We start from the raw sequence: 18,434 nt of genomic DNA on the forward strand, positions 1-18,434 counted from the left end.
AGTAGTTCTCCCTTTACTACCCTAGCCGATAGAGCAGAACATAGGGTAGCAAGCACAGGAGCCGGGCAACCCAACTATTGACCCAAGACAATGATTCGGAGCTGATGCATATAAGGCCAAACTTGCGACGCTGAAGTATGCTATAGAGCTGTTCAGACTTTTACTGTCAACTCATTTGTTCCCACACCGAGCCCCTGGCAGGTTATGCCAAGGTATTTCTGTGAAATAACCGTAGGAGCCATATTTGTCGGGAAAACAATACGGGTTATTAGTTTGGATATTGTTTACTGGTAACTAAGCGCTATGCCATGATATATATATATATATATATATGTATATATAAACACTATTCTGATCACGGGATCAGAATAATATTCTGATCACAACCTGACCTGCCCCGCTAGTAGTACGTTGAACTTCCCTGTGAACTAGGTTGAACTTCCGCCAACATTGCCCAAATGGAGCTTGCGATATACTGTTGGAAAGCTATGGACATCAATATCATGATCCAACTTAAATTTTTGGCAAAATATAAGCGGTTTAAGAGCAGTTTTGAAAACCGTTTTTTCTTCGCACAAAAAACGTGAATCGTATTTTCGATCGCATTTCTAAACCGTTTATCGGAATGAGGCATATAATATGGCATTGGAAAGCTGCTGCAAAACCGCTCCTTCCACATGTTCAAAGTTTTCTCTAATTCCCTATGGTTAAAGAGTAATTTGAAAAAAGTAAAATTTTGTAAACCGAACAGCTGAGTTTGTTTTTTCGATGTCATTTCTAAACGGCTAATCCAATGGAGGCATATGATACGGCGTTGGAAACCTTATGAAAATGCGCTACTTCTTCATCTTGAAAGTTTTTTTTTTCTAATTTTGAATGGTTTAAGAGTAATTTAGAAAATGGTCCAAGTCCTAGCGAGTTCGTATTTTCGAGCTAATTTTTTAACTGTGCGTCCGAATGCAGCAAATGATATGGCGTTGGAAAGCTTGAATAAATGCGAAACTTTTTGGTATGTATTGTTTCTCCCAATTCTTTACGGTTTTAAGTTAGTTTCGAAAATGGCAAAAATGTATTTTCGTCATAATTTCTGCAAACTTTATTGGAATGGGGCAAATAATATACCACTGAAAAGCTACGGAAAATGCGAAACTTTTTCATGTTAATGGTTTTCTCTGATTTCTAGCTATTTTCAAGTAATTTCGAAAACGGCGGGATCATGTGTTCTGCTTTTATCGTGAAACAGATTCTTCGAAAATGCACCGCGTGAAGAACCTGAACTTCTCGGCGCGTGTACCTGAACTTCACTCTATTCTTCACGTGATTTTTTTGCTCGTAGGTCTCCATCCACTGCTCATAACTCTCCATCCATTCACCGAAATTGAGCAGGTGATATACCGATGGAAAGCTGCTGTAAGCACGCAAGTTTCCCGTGTTGATCATCTTTTCATACTCGCGACGATTTTAGAAGTTTTTCATCTAAAATTCATTCAGCGTAGTAGTTGAACTTCCTGCTGTTTTCACGTTGAACTTCTATAACGTATTTTTGTTTGTAATTTTCTCATCCATTCATTGGTGTTACACAAATAATATTCCTTTTGTACAAACGTCTCTCACAATAATTTTTTTAACTTTCTCCGACCGAGGACTTGAACTTACACAAATGATATTCCTGTCGTTTTGAGGTAAATTAAAAAATGGCGACATCATGATTTATGCGTTCATCGCGAACGAAAATGCACTGTGTGAAGTAGTTGAACTTCTGGGGCATGTTTGTTTGAACTTCACTCTGTTTTTGACATGCTGTTTTTTGCCCGTAACTCCCAAACCACTTACTGGAATTAAGCAAATGATATACCGATGGAAAGCTGTTGAAAATACACAACTTTTTCGTGCTGATAAGTTTTTCATACTCGCGACGGTTCAAAATATTTTTTTGAATGTGTAAAATGTGTTTTTAACGACATACATAAAAACTTTTAAACCATTCATCGGAATATAGCATACAATACACCATTGGAAAGCTTATGAATAGGAGCATATTTTTCATGTAGACACACATTACAAATTTTTGTCGTTTGAGAGCAGTTTTAAAAATGACAAAACAACGTTGTTTTTTGCCTGTTTTTACATGTATTTGAAGGTCGGACGTCTCACACTAGAGATCTTGAACTTCACCAGGAGAAGCATGTGAACTTCTTTCAACAAACCTTTTAAGATCTTTGTTTTCTTTTCATATATTCTTACGTGAAATGTATTCCCTATAGTAGTTGAACTTCCCGCTGTTTTCGCCTTGAACTTCTATCACGTATTTTTGTTCAGCCTCTCTAACAAGATTTTTTGAACTTTCTTGAGCCGAGCACTTGAACTTCTAGCAACAAAATGTTTTAGCCTTTGCTTTTTCATTCTTTTTAATACAAAATGCACAACATTTAGTACGTGAACTTCTCACAGTTATCAATCCGAACTGCTCCTGGTTACACGAAAATATCTTAGTTTTTTATAGACATTGAGCCGCTCTACTTTTTTTATTTGAACTTCATTGTGTTTTTTTAGAAATCTGAAATTTGGAGGTTTTTTTTTGAAAATTTGAACTTCTTTTCCTTATTTCAAATTGAACTTATTGGTTTTATTCTTTAGTAACTAGAAAAAACCGATTTTTAAATCAATATCAAACTACTCCACTTTTTCCAATTGAACTTCCTGGTTTTATTCTCTAGTAACGTGAAAACTTGAGTTTTTTATATACATTGAACAACTCCGTTTTTTGAAATTGATCTTGGTTTTAATCTTTAGCATTGGGGAAAATCTGAGTTTTTATAAACATTAAACAACTTCATTTTTTTAAAATTTTGGACTTCTTGATGTTATTCATTAGTAACGGGAAAGTCCTAGTTATGTAATAAATATCGAACTGCTCAATTATTTAAAGTTGAACTTCTAGATCTTAAAAGAACATGGGGAAAATATATGTTTTACAAATTTTTTAAACTGCTCGGTTTTTTTAGTTTGACCTTTTTGATTTTGGAATAAACATTTTTGAATTTCTATGTTATTTAAATTTGAACTTCTAACTTTTTTACTAAAATGTAGAAAACACCATTTTTTATAAACTTTCCAAACTCTCAATTTTTATTTTTGAACTTCTTGGTTTATTCTACAATAACGAGGAAAATCACATGTTTGTAATAAACATTGAACTACCCTATTATTTAAATTTGAACTTCAAGGTATTTTTTCTAGAAATGGTTAAACTTACAAAACAAATTATGGTTTTCTCCACTTTCTACGAACTCACTATGTTATATCATTTGAAGTTTTTTGTCTCGCGACATTTTTAGGCATTTTTTGCTGTCAGTGAAATGCCCTAGGCGGTCCCTTTTTTCACAAAAGAATTTCTTCAGTATGTGGTACACGTGAACTTCGGAATTTCTGAAACATGAACTTCGTTTGCTATTGAAATTCAAGAAAATTACACACAACAATACACATACGCTTCGTGTGCTACTTGCACAACCAATACATCATGGGTTGGAGTCTCTATCCATTTATGTTTTTGTGTTCTTAGTTTTCTGAATTTGCCTCCTTTTGATTTTGAACTTGTTGTATTTTTGTTCCAAAACCTCTGCAAGTCTCTTTCTTCTACTGAACTTTTTTCCCATGAATTTATTTTGTTGCCATATGTGAACTTCAAAAAGAAAAATCAATCATGAACCTAAAAAGGGCTTAAAAATTTAAAGTGAATTTTTTATTGGATCAGTGAGAATTACATAGACAAAGCAATAGTGTTTTTTTATAATAAAGTGAGGAATACAACAACGAAGAACAATGGCTTGATGATAAAACACAAGAATGAGCATACAAAATGTTAACCAACACACAACGAGCTAGTACCCTTTGAAAAAAGCGAGCCCGCGCGGACACACACACACATAAGGAACTAGTATAGTTCTATGAGGCATTTTATCAAGCATAAAAAGTGCACACGGGAAGCTAGCTCAGAGTCAACAAATATAATTTTTGCAGCAACACATCTATTTCTTGAGCACAAATAGTTGTTTCCATGGACACAATTTCAAACACAAGATGGCACCAAATCATTACCAGACACGGATACATCCAACCATTCTCTAACATAGCATGAATGCAAAATAAACCTAGAATAATTGAGCAAAGAGAGAAAGACACCGGTGTGCCAAATGCTTATCTTGTAGTAATAAACTGTGTTGGAGAAGTAACGAGAAGCCACACATGAGACCATGGAAAGCTACAGACTGTACTGGAATTAGTAGAGGTGCAGATCGCCATACATCTTTTCCCCACTCACCTCACTACTCATCCCCACTTCCTTAACAATAACAGCCCCTCCCCTGACAGGGAAAGAATTAAAGCAGCATTAGATGTATCCCCACGAACAAAATAACTACTACTGTCTATTTAAACCAAGGGGCCAATCTGAAGTCGAACTAATCTCATCTCTGAATTTTCCTATAGCTTTTTGCTGAACTAAAGCATGATTGGGGAAAGTTGAGCAGTGTTCGATTTCTTCCCAGAAACCAGTTCATTCCATTCCAAGCACCCATCCGAGGGAAACAGAGTGATGGGGACGGGACTGGAAATTGGGAGCACGGGTGTGGCTCACTCGTTGGATGGCAATGGCACTCAACGACGCTGGGGAAATGCACTACTGAAGTTCAGGTTCAAGTTCCCCCATGGGCCATGGCCAGACCGGCGCATGGATACTCGCCCAGAAATGACCGTCACTAAGGCAGCCAGCATAGGGCGGGCAGGTGCCTGGTGTAGCCGACATCGACAGAGGGGAGTTAGTCGATGGCACGACCGACGCTCCACTCCGGTGGGCAGCGTGGTGACCTCGTGCGAGACCACACGCTGCTGGGTAGTTGCGGCCGACCTCGGAGACGCTCGATCTCAACAGTGGTGCTGGGTGGGGCGGGCGAGATGCTACCTCGGGAAGGTCAAGGTGACCGCCGCGAGAAGGTCAACAGCGGGTCATGCTGCTCGCCGGAGCTGCGCGAGGACGGTGGTGGTAGGCCACTCATTTTTGTTGGCAACCCTCACTAGTGGAGCTTGACGGCGGTTGGTCTTGGTCAAATAAGAGGGAGCGCGGAGAGCTCGGCGGTAGCGACGGCGCCTGGCACAGGAAGGTTGTGGCCGTGGTGGGGCTCGGAGGTGGGTTGCGGCAGCATGCAAGGTCGGCAGCGACGCGAATCGAACTCCGGCGACCGCGCTTGGGGACGGTGGCTCTGACCTCCCCTGCGTCCATGTGGGCATCGCCGGACGAGGGTCCGCAGGAGGAGGTCGGTGCCGCTGGATGGGAGCCACGAGAGAAGGCCGGCGACGAAATGGGATCGGTGTGGGTTGGCGGCTGCGCGTGAGGCCGGTCGGTGGCGGAGTTTTGGGGCGGCGTTGCGACGCGCATGGCCGGTGGGCGGCGGCGGGGGTTAGCAGGGATAGGGAGGTGGGGGTGCGGGGGTTGGTCGTTGGGGATCTGTAGCGGGGCGACGAGTTCGGGAACCACTCCTCCGCCCCCTATAAGGCTGACAGTGATCAGAATAGTTATTCTAATCCTGGGATTAGAATAGTGCTACTCTATACACACACACACACACATACACATAAACACTATTCTAATCACGGGATCAGAATAATATTCTGATCACAACCTGACCTGCCCCGCTAGTAGTACGTTGAACTTCCCTGTGAACTAGGTTGAACTTCAGCCAACATTGCCGAAATGGGGCTTGCGATATACCGTTGGAAAGCTATGGACACTAGAATCATAACCCAAGTTAAATTTTTGACAAAATGTAAGCGGTTTAAGAGCAGTTTTGAAAACCGTTTTCTCTTCGCACAAAAAACATGAACCGTATTTTCGATCGCATTTCTAAACCGTTTATCGGAATTAGGCATATAGTATGGCGTTGGAAAGCTGCTGCAAAACCGCTCCTTCCACATGTTGAAAGTTTTCTCTAATTCCCTATGGTTAAAGAGTAATTTGAAAAAACGTAAAATTTCGTAAACCGAACAGCTGAGTTCGTTTTTCCGATGTCATTTCTAAACGGCTAATCCAATGGAGGCATATGATATGGCGTTGGAAAGCTTATGAAAATGCACTACTTTTTCATCTTGAATGTTTTTTTTTCTAATTTTGAATGGTTTAAGAGTAATTTAGAAAATGGTCCAAGTCCTACCGAGTTCGTATTTTTGAGCTAATTTTTTAACCGTTCGTCCGAATGTAGCAAATGATATGGCGTTGGAAAGCTTGAACAAGTGCGAAACTTTTTGGTATGTATTGTTTCACCCAATTATTTACGGTTTTAAGTCAGTTTCGAAAATGGCGAAAAATGTATTTTCGCTGTAATTTTTACAAACTTTATCGGAATGGGGCAAATAATATACTGCTGAAAAGCTATGGAAAATGCGAAACTTTTTCATGTTGATGGTTTTCTCTGATTCCTACCCGTTTTCAAGTAATTTCGAAAACGGCGGGATCATGCGTTCTGCCTATATCGCGAAACAGATTCTTTGAAAATGCACCGTGTGAAGAACCTGAACTTCTCGGCGCGTGTACCTGAACTTCACTCTGTTTTTCACATGATTTTTTTGCTCGTATGTCTCCATCCAGTGCTCGTAACTCTCCATCCACTCACCGGAATTGAGGAAGTGATATACCGGTGGAAAGCTGTCGTAAACACGCAACTTTCCCGTGTTAATCGGTTTTTCATACTCGCGATGATTTTAAAAGTTTTTCATTTGAAATTCATTTTGTTTAGTAGTTCAACTTCCTACTGTTATCACGTTGAACTTCTATGACGTATTTACGTTTGTAATTTTCTCATCCATTCATCAGTGTTACACAAATGATATTTCTTTTGTACAAACCTCTCTCACAATAATTTTTTTAACTTTCTCCGACGGAGGACTTGAACTTATAACAACAAAACTTTTAGCCTTTGTTTTTTTATTCTTAAAAAAAACAAAATGACAGCGTGTAGTACGTGAACTTCTCGCAGTTATCAATCTGAATTTCTGTCGGTTACATGAATATATCTGAGTTTTTTTATGAATTTTTATTCTGATTTTCTTAATCTTTTTTATGAATATTGAAGTTCTATTTTTAAAAGTTGAACTTCTTGTTATTTTATTTTTGAATTTCTTGTTTCCATTCTTTAATAACGAGGAAAAATCTGAGTTATCCATAATCATCGAACTTCTCCATCAATATGGACCTCCTGGTTTTATTTCCTAATTTTATTTTATGAAATTTTGAAGTGCTCTAGTTTTAAAAGTTGAACTTCTTGTTATTTTGTTTTGAACTTCTTTTTTCCATTCTTTAATAACGAGGAAAATCTGAGTTTTGTATAATCATCGAACTTTTCCATCTTTTTAATTTGGACTTCCTGGTTTTATTTCTTTAAGTGACGGAAAAATCCTACTTTTTATAGACCTCGAGCCGCTCCGTTTTTAAATTTGAGCTTCTAGGTTTATTTTAACAGAGAAAATCTTTTTTTCTATAAAATTGTTTGAGATGCTTTTTTAATGACCTACTTTTGGGATTGTAACAAGCAAAAAAAGCATAGAACTTCTACGCCTTTTTAATTTCAACTTCTTATTTTTTAACTTGCATCTTGGTTTTGTACTAAAAATTGAACTTCTCGGTTATTTAAATTCGAACCTCTAGGTTTTATATAACCCCTTTATTATTAAAAAGTTGAACTTCTTTGTATTTTTAATTTGACTTTCTTGGTTCTGTAATAAACATTGAACCTCTATGTTTGTTAAATTTGAACCTCTATTTTTTGGAAACATGGAAAATGCTTTCTTTAAATACTTTTTTGAACTACTAAGTCTTTTAAAACTTTTTTAGTTTTTCCTTATTGTTTTATTTTAACTTCTTCATTTTATTATTTAGTAATGAGAAAACATCTAAGGTTTTTTGACCTTCGAACTTCTCTTTTTTTTACTATGAACTTCTTGGAGAAGTATGGTTTTAAATAAGCAAACAATTTTCTAGGTTTTCAAATTTGAACTTCTATGTTTTTGGACCTTCTCGGTTATTTCAAAATTTCTAGTTTTTTTAAATTTCATTTTTATATACTTTTTTGAATTGCTATGTTATTTTTAGTTGGCCTTCTCTCTTATTTTTTAGAAACGAGGAAACCTAACTTTTAAAAAATTGGTTATTTTTTTATGAACGAGAAAAATCCAAATTTTATTTGAAAAGAAACACGAGCAATTTCTTGTGTATCCTATTTTAGATGACATCTCATTCACATACGAGAAAGTAGTGCCTTAGCTTAGCTTTGTTTTTTTAACAAACGAGAAATTCTTTCGAGCTCTTTTATTGGAATTTTTCATTAAACAGATGGAGGGTGTCAAAGTTTGCACACGCATACATAGTTTGAACTCTCTCAGGATCAATGTATGAACTTCTATAGTTTCTTTTTTCATTGAAATCTGAGCTGTTGTTTTTTGTTTTCTAACGCACGATAAGTCACCACTAACTTTTAAGTGCTCAAACTTGTTACATTTTTTACGTTCACTAATAAAACAGGGGAGTCGTTCACTGATAAAATATGTAGAGATATGCAAACTAATGAAAACCATATGCCTCACGCATTCGTCCTTTCGTCAGTTAACTCAGTAGTCATCAAGTATTCTTTTTCTTCATCATTTTAACTTCCTCATGCTTGCATTCTTGGGCGTGCACATCGCACACAGAAGCGCAACGGCGGCGGCACACATCACACATAATTCGTTTCTTCACTGGACTTCTCTCCATTTTTAATTAGAACTTCAGCAATCGGGCGCAAGAGCTCCATCTGTAGATGTTTGGGGGCACTGTCGACTTTGGATTAGAATCAATTAGACAAAGTTAGGAGAGGAAGAGAGAGAGAATTAGCACCACATGATAGATAAACAAAATTGTCATGACACACAATCAATAGAATTTGCTGCAGCACCGGCATGGGTGAAAGCAACTTTTTCCCACATGATTCCTTCCACTGTGAGATTCATTGAACTGCTCCAAATCTTCAGCCAACTCTGTTTTTGTTCTTCACAACACAAAAAAAACAGGTGGCGACGGGTGGAGGCGATTTGGGAGTAGCGGGAGCGGGAGGAAGGCAGGGTGCAGCAGCGGGGTGGGATGTAGTGGTGCTCATGGTGGAGTGAGGCGACGACCTCGGCGTTCGTTGACGCGGCGCCGGAGCCCGTCAAGGATCCATGGGAGGGGATGGTGCAGGGATGCGTGGAGCCGGGAAAGGGAGCGCTCGCGTCGCCAGGGCGGAGGACGTCGCCGGGATCCGGTCAGATTGGACCAGAAGTTCAGGGCGCGGCTCTCCGGGGGCCCGGGGCTCGGCGCACAAAAGGAGCTAGGTGGCAAGGGGTGGCGACGAGCGGGAGGATCGAGCAGAGCTCACCAGAGGTAGAGAAGGAGAAGAGGAAGGCAGAGGTCAGGAGGAGGCTGGCCGAAGGGGAGGGTGGAATGAGGAGAGCAGCGGAGGGAGGTGGTGGAGGGTTGAGCCGGCCGTGTCGCGTGAATCCCGGCGGTGAGTGGTGCGGGGGTCTAGAACGGTAGGGGAAGTGGAGGAGGCGTGGCGAGGGGCAGGAGCGGGGCATGGGGATGGCGCGCGGCGGCGGGGTTGCCCGGGTAGGGCGCACGGCAGCGGGGAGATCTGGGGAGTGAGCGCGGCGGCAGTTGACCCGTGATGAGTGGGGAGAGGTTGGGGATGAGCCTGGGCCGGGGTGTGTTTTTATTTTTATCAGGTGCTCGCTCCGGGTTCGGGAGTTCGGAAACAACCCGATCGCCACCTATATAGGGCCGACCGTGATCCAAATAACTATTCTGATCCTGGAATCAGAATATTGCTACTATATATATAAATATATATATACACACACACACACATCCGCCCGGCTATTTGACATGCTCGGGGTTGGAGGCGGAGGAACGGGCACAGTACATGCTCAAGAAATAGGGAGTGCGGTCTACAAAAAGTTATTTTGGAGCTCCTGTCGCATGTCTGCACCGCCAGTCCTCGGTGGGGGGAATCCTTGATGGAAATAGCCCCTTGGGTGAGTGTACGGATCTGGACTCTGATAGAGCCAGTTTCAGATGTTTATCCTGTTCGTTACCTATTTTTAAAGGATAGCAAAGGAAGAAATAAAAAAAATAAGTAATAAAAGAAAGTTACTGGAGTGCTTGCAGGCTTGTCCGTATTGTGCTTCCGCCAATGCCCATGGTATCTTGAGTGCGTAATGATGTATGCACGATACAAATTTTGTAGGTGTGTGGAGTGGGCGGCGGAAGCCGGGTTGCTATTTCCGTTCTAGGAGTAGATGATCCTCGGGTGGAGATTTCTTCTGACCCCCGGTGTTTCGTTGGTGAACCTTTCCGTCATCCCTGTCGCTTGGCGGCCTCCTCCCCCTGTGTTCGGCGTTGAGATTGCCGGCCTATTTAAAGACCCAACAATTTCTGTTGGTATGATTAGCTGGTTTATCGGGGTGGCCATGAATCTGGAATGGTCGTCCCAATATCCTGTCCAGGTTGGATGGTTCATCTCGATTTGCCTTGAATGAATTCTTCCGCTGACCGAGCTTGGGGTTGCTAAATCCAGCGTTGACCGCCGTGTCGCCTGATCTTTCATTGTCATTGCGACTATTGTTTCTGCTTCCTCGTAGCTTGCCGTTGCCGTCTCGGATTTCAGAGGTGCCCTTGTCGCTGGCGCTATTGCTTCTACGAGCGAGCCAGATGTCTTCTCCCGCACAAAAGCGGGTCATCAGAGTAGTGAGGGCTGTCATGGACTTAGGTCCTTCTTGGCCGAGGTGGCGTGCAAGCCATTCGTCCCGGACGCCGTGTCTGGAAGCCGCAAGGGCTTCCGCGTCCAAACAGTCGACTATTTGGTTCTTTTTGACTAAGAACCGAGTCCAGAGCTCCCTGGCTGACTCCGGGCTATTGGACAATTTGACTTAGGTCATCGGCATTTGGTGGCCGGACATATGTTCCTCAGAAGTTATCGAGGAAGGCATCTTCCAAGTCCTCCCAGCTGCCTATGGAATTTTCAGGCAGGCTGTTTAACCAGTACCGAGTTGGCCCTTTTAGTTTTAGTGGGAGGTATTTAATGGCGTGGAGGTCGTCCCCACGGGCCATGTGGATGTGGAGGATGAAATCTTCTATCCATACCGCAGGATCGGTTGCCCCGTTGTATGATTCAATATTGATGGGCTTGAATCCTTCGGGGAATTCGTGATCCATTACTTCATCAGTGAAGCAAAGCGGGTGTGCGGCGCCTCTATGCTGGGCCACACTGCGACGTCACTCCGAAGGAGTCCCTTCGCGGTTTTCGACTTGGGCGTGGCGAAGTTTGACGCGTCCGAATAGGTAGCCGTCATCGCGTGTCGAAGCATGCTTTCGCGGTCCGTAGATCGGTCTTGCGTGTCCTGCTCTATTGTCCAGGTCTCTCTGCAGGTCGTCTGGGTGATCGGGACCTGCGTTGTTCCTGCCTTTACGGTGAGGTGGGGCGGTTTGGTGTTCGGCCTGGGTTGCCTCTTTATCCGGACAGGGTTGCCGGCGACCTGCCGCATTGTGTGACGATGGTATGGGCTCCAAGGCCCCTTCATCGGACTGAAATAGCGATATGTGCTTTGGGTAGCCTTTGGCTAGGCTACTCAGGCCGTATTCTTCGGTGACCAAGACTTCGGTCCACCTGTCGTTGAGTAAGTCTTGGTCAGCTTGAAGTTGCTGCTGCTTCTTTTTCAGGCTCCTTGCCGTAGCTATCAGCCTGCGCTTGAAGCGCTCCTGTTCGAGGGGCTCTTCGGGTATGATGAAGTCTTCGTCGCCGAGGCTTACCTCATCTTAGGAGAGCGGAAGGTAATTGTTGTCTTCCAAACCGTCGTTGGGCAGGGCCTGTTCGTCGGGGCTGGCTTGCCTGTTTTCCTGTTCCTCTTGTTCGGATGTTGCTCCCACAGGGTTTTCATTGCTTTCGGCGCCGTCCGGAGTACTATTTTCTCCAGTGCCATTGTTGCTGCGGCGTGACTTGGGGCGGCGTTTGGGGCGCCGGAACTTAGACTGTGACTCAGGAGGTTTAACTGGATCTCCCTTGTCTTTGCCGCGAGGCTTTTTAAGTGTATCGATCATGTACACGTCATGTGAAGGGGTGGCCGTCTCGCGCCTGATGACTGGCGGGTCTTGGCCTTGCTCCTTATCGGCATCGTCGTATATACCGTGAATGTCTGCGGGGTCAGGAGTGGGCATGTCGGTTAAGTCCTCGACAGTGGCTATGAAGTGGGTGGCGGGTGGGAAGTGAAATTCTCTATTATCAGCCTCTACCTCAAACCGGACATAGTTCGGCCGTGAGTCCCGCATCGGGGACATGTGTTTCAACGAAATCAGCACGTTGCCAAAGGGCGAGTGTTGGAAGACATCTGTGGTGCCGAACTCGATGATTGATAACCGATCCAACTCAGTGTCCGAGGGCGTGCAAGGTTCGGAACTTATAGCCAGAAACGAGTCTGAAATTCTGTTGACGCTGATGTTGCCTGGTGTTGAGTTTGTGTGCGGCTCCAACGCTGCGGACTCTGTGGCTTCAGATGCTGCAAACTGCTCCGGATCTAAGGTCGTAGCAGTTACCGGAACCATCTCCAGAACCTGGTCCGATGACCGATTTAGGTCATGTTTATTGGAGCGAGGAGGAGCGACCGCCGCGGTCTCAAATCCATTGAAGATCAAGTATCCATGGATATCCGTGACATAGTTCAAGCTTCCAAATCTGACCTGATGGCCAGGGGCGTAGCTATCAATCTGCTCCAGATGGCCAAGCGAGTTGGCCCGCGGTACGAAGCCGCGGAATACAAAAATCTGTACGGGGAGGAAGGTATCTCCTTGGATAGCATCACTATAGACGACCGGAGGGGCCATCGAACCTCTCGTTGACGACACAGTGGAACTCTCAATGAAAGCACCAATGTCAGTGTCAAAACCGGCGGATCTTGGGTAGGGGGTCCCGAACTGTGCGTCTAGGATCGATGGTAACATGAGACGGGGGACATGATGTTTACCCAGGTTCGGTCCCTCTCTATGGAGGTAATATCCTATGTCCTGCTTGATTCATCTTGATGAATATGAGTGTTACAAGAGTTGATCTACCACGAGATCGTAATGGCTAAACCCTAGAAGTCTAACCTGTATGACTATGGTAATGAGTATATCCTTTCTGGACTAACCCCTCCGGTTTATATAGACACCGAGGGGATCTAGGGTTTACATAGAGTCGGTTACATAAGAAGGTATCTTCATAGTCGGTCGCCAAGCTTGCCTTCCACGCCAAGGAGAGTCCAATACGGACACAGGTATGGTCTTCGGCCTTCATGTCTTCACAGCCCATCAGTCCGGCCCATGGATAACAGGTCGGACGCCGGAGGACCCCGTAGTCCAGGACTCCCTCAGGGGGCGCCACACACGGCTAACAATTTTTGGTGTGTGTTCTAGCGGTGCCCCCCACATATATATAGGTTGGAGGAGAGGAGAGGCAGCCAAGTGGGGGGTCCTCCCAATTAGGCCCCCCTTTCCTATTCCTATTTGGAGTAGGAAGGGAAAATCCTCCTTCCCCTTTTCTACTCCAATTTGGCCAGCCCATATGGGGGGGGGGGGGGGCGCACCAGCCCCTTTGTGGCTGGTGTGTTTCCCCTCTTGGCCCATAAGGCCCATATCTTTTGCCGGGGGTGCCCAAAACCCCTTCCGGTGACACGATAAGTACTCAGTGCATCCCGAAACACTTCCGGTGTCCGGATACCATCGTCCTATATATATATATATATATATCAATATTTACCTCTCGACTATTTCGAGACTCCTCGTCATGTCCGTGATCTCATCTGAGACTCCGAACAACATTCGGTCACCAAATCACAATATTCATATAATACAAAATCGTCATCGAAAGTTAAGCGTGCGAACCCTACGGGTTCGAGAACTATGTAGACATGACCGAGACAGCTCTTCGGTCAATAACCAACAATAGAACCTGGATTCTCATATTGGTTCTCACATATTCTACGAAGATCTTTATCGGTCGTATCATAATGAAAAAAAAATGTTATTCCCTTTGTTACTTGCCCGAGATTCGATCGTCGGTATCTTCATACCTAGTTCAATCTCATTACCGGCAAGTCTCTTTACTCGTTCTATAATACATCATCCCGCAACTAACTCATTAGTCACATTGCTTGCAAGGCTTATAATGATGTGCACTACCAAGAGGGCCCAGAGATACCTCTCCGATACTCGGAGTGACAAATCCCAATCTCGATCTATGCCAACCCAACAAACACCTTCGGAGATACCTGTAGAGCATCTTTTATAATCACCCAGTTACATTGTGACATTTGATAGCACACAAGGTATTCCTCCGGTATCCGGGAGTTTCATAATCTCATAGTCGAAGGAATATCTAATTGACATGAAGAAAGCGATAGCAATAAAACTGAACGATCAACATGCTAAGCTAACGGATGGGTCTTGTCCATCACATCATTCTCCTAATGACGTGACCCTGTTCATCAAATGACAACACATGTCTATGGTTAGGAAACTTAACCATCTTTGATTAACGAGCTAGTCTAGTAGAGGCTTACTAGGGACACGGTGTTTTGTCTATGTATTCACACATGTATCAAGTTTCCGGTTAATACAATTCTAGCATGAATAATAAACATTTATCATGATATAAGGAAATATAAAACAACAACTTTATTATTGCCTCTAGGGCATATTTCCTTCACCAATATGACCTAAACGGCAGTGCCACAAGTATGTTGCACTATCATTATCAACTTTGCATCTTTTGGCATCAATATTATTAATATATGTATCACTACGATCGAGATTCAATTAACTATTCACACTGGGTTGACAATAGAAGACTTTATTCATGTAAACAAAACAACAATTATTCTCTGACTTAAATGAATAAGCGTATTGCAATAAACATGATCTAATAATATTCATGCTCAACGCAAACACCAAATAACATTTATTTAGGTTCAACATTAATCTCGAAGGTAGATGGAGTGTGCGGTGGTGATCACATCAACCTTGGAATCATTTCCAACACACATCGTCACCTCGCTTTTAACTAGTCTCTGCAACTCCTGTTTCGAGTTACTAATTTTAAAAACTAAACCGGTATCAAATACCTAGGGGTTACTACAAACACTAGTAAAATACACCTCAATAACATGTATAATAAATATACCTTTGTTCACTTTGCCATCATTCTTATCCACCAAGTATTTGGGGGCAGTTCCGCTTCTAGTGACTAGTCCCTTTGCAGTAGAAGCACTTAGTTTCAGGCTTGGGTCCAGCTTTGGGCTTCTTCCCGGGAGTGGCAACTTGCTTGCCATTCTTCTTGAAGTTACCTTTCTTTCCCTTGCCCTTTTTCTTGAAACTGGTGGTCTTGTTAACCATCAACACTTGATGCTCCTTCTTGATTTCTACCATCACCGATTTCAGCATCGTGAAGAGCTCGGGAATCATTTTCGTCATCCCTTGCATATTATAGTTCATCACAAAGTTCTAGTAGCTTGGTGATGGTGACTAGAGAACTTTGTCAATCACTATCTTGTATGGAAGATTAACTCCCACTTGATTCAAGCGATTGTAGTACCCAAACATTCTAAGCACATGCTCATTGGTTGAGTTATTCTCCTTCATCTTGTAGGCAAAGTACTTGTCAGAGGTCTCATATCTCTCGAAATGGGCATGAGTCTGAAATAGCAATTTCAGCTCTTGGAACATCTCATATGCTCCGTGGTATTGAAAACATTTTTGAAGTCCCGGTTCTAATCCGTAAAGCATGGCGCACTAAACTATTAAGTAGTCATCTTGCCAAACGTTCATAACGTCTGCATCTGCTCCTGCAATACGTCTGTCACCTAGCGGTGCATCAAGGACATAATTCTTCTATGCAGCAATGAGGATAATCCTTAGATCACGGACCCAGTCCCCATCATTGCTACTATCATCTTTCAACTTATATTTCTCTAGGAACATATCAAAAATAGGGGAGCTATATTGCAAGCTATTGATCTACAACATAGATATGCAAAAACTATTAAGACTAAGTTCATGACAAATTTAAGTTCAATTAATCAAATTACTAATGAACTCCCACTTAAATTAACATCCCTCAAGTTATTTAAGTGATACATGAACCAAATCAACTAACCCATGTCCGATCATCACGTGAGATGGGGTAGTCATCAATGGTGAACATCTCCATGTTGATCATATCTACTATATGACTCATGTTTGACCTTTCGGTCTCCAGTGTTCCGAAATGATGTCTGTACATGCTAGGCTCGTCAAGTTTAACCCAAGTATTCTACATGTGTAAAACTGTCTTACACCCGTTGTATGTGAACGTAGAGTCTATCACACCCGATCATCACGTGGTGTCTTGAAACGATGAACTGTAGAAACAGTCCATACTCAGGGAGAACACTTTTGAAATTAAGTGAAGGGATCATCTTGTAATGTTACCGCCGTTCTAAGAAAAATAAGATGCATAAAAGATAAACATCACATGCAATCAAAATATGTGACATGATATGGACATCATCTTGTGCTTTTGATCTCCATTTTCAAAGCATTGTCATGATCTCCATCGTCACCGGCTTGACACCTTGATCTCCATCGTAGCATCGTTGCGTCAAGGTCGTCACGCCAACTATTGCCTCTACAACTATCGCTAACGCATAGTGATAGAGTAAAGCAATTACATGGCGCTTGCACTTTATACAATAAAGATACAACCCTAAGGCTCCTGCCGGTTGTCGATATTACAAAACATGCTCATCTCATACATCAACATATATCACATCATCTCTTGACCATATCACATCACAACATGCTGCAAAAGCAAGTGTGACATCCTCTACTTTGTTGTTGCAAGTTTAACATGTCTGCTACATGCTTCTAGCAAGAACCATTCTTACCTATGCATAATACCACAACGGGGATTCATCAAGTTTGTTGTTTTAACCTTCTTCAAGGACCGGCCATAGTAAAATTTGATTCAACTAAAGTAGGATAAACAGACACCCGCCAGCCACCTTTATGCAAAACTAGTTGCATGTCAGTCGGTGGAACCGGTCTCATGTTTGTGGACATCTAAGGTTGGTCCAGGCCGCTTCATCCCACAATAACACCGAATCAAAATAAGACGTGGTAAGCACTATGACCATCACCGCCCACAACTCTTTGTGTTCTACTCGTGCATATCATCAACGCATAGAACTGGCTCATGATGCCACTGTTGGGAATCATTGCATGGAAAACAAAAAAAATTCTACGCACACGCAATGATCTATCCATGGAGATGCATAGCAACGAGAGGGGGAGAGTGTGTCTACGTACCCTTGTAGACCATAAGTGGAAGTGTTTCACAACGCGGTTGATGTAGTCGAACTTTCTTCATGATCCAACCGATCTAGTACCGAACGCATGGCACCTCCGTGTTCTACACACGTTCAGCACGGTGACGTCCTCCGCCTTCTTGATCCAGCAAGATGGCGAGGTAGTAGATGAGTTCCGGCAACACGATGGCGTGATGACGGTGATGGTGATGTGATCTCCGCAGGGCTTCGCCTAAGCACTACGAAAATATGACCGATGGAGTAAACGATAGACGGGTCGCCGCACACGGCTAAGACAATGTTGTGTCCTTGTGTGGCATCTCCTACCCACATATATATAGGTGTGAGGGAGGGATGATACTCCAATGTATCCATAATTTTTGATTGTTCCATGCTATTATATTATCTGTTTTGGATGTTTAATGGGCTTTAATATACCTTTTTATATTATTTTTGGGACTAACCTATTAACCAAAGGCCCAGTGCAAATTGCTGTTTTTTGCCTATTTCAGTGTTTCGTAGAAAAGGAATATCAAACAGAATCCAAACGGAATGAAACCTTCGGGAGAGTTATTTTTGGAACAAACATGATCCAGGAGACTTGGAGTGGACGTCAAGAAAGAAGCGAGGAGGCCATGAGGCAGGAGGGCGCGCCCAGGGGTAGGCGCGCCCCCACCCTCGTGGGCCCCTCGCAGCTCCACCGACCTACTTCTTCCTCCTATATATATATATGACTCCTCTTCTGTACTCCTGGGAGTATGTACTCCCATTCTCAATATACCTCATATACGCATTAATTATACCTCTTTATTATTCTCAATATACTTCATTAAATATTCTAAGATACCCCAATACGAGTTTTGTTTAAAAAATATCATCTGCGATGTACTTTTTGTAATATACCTTTTTCACGTACAAACACATCAGTATATACGTAAACATTTAAAAATATGTAGACTCACATGAATTTTTTTCATGGAACTCATTTTGGGGTATCTAAT

The sequence above is a fragment of the Triticum urartu genome, chromosome 3A (assembly GCF_056163025.1).
Source record: "Triticum urartu cultivar PI428250 chromosome 3A, HENAU_Tu73, whole genome shotgun sequence".
Lineage (NCBI taxonomy): Eukaryota > Viridiplantae > Streptophyta > Magnoliopsida > Poales > Poaceae > Triticum > Triticum urartu.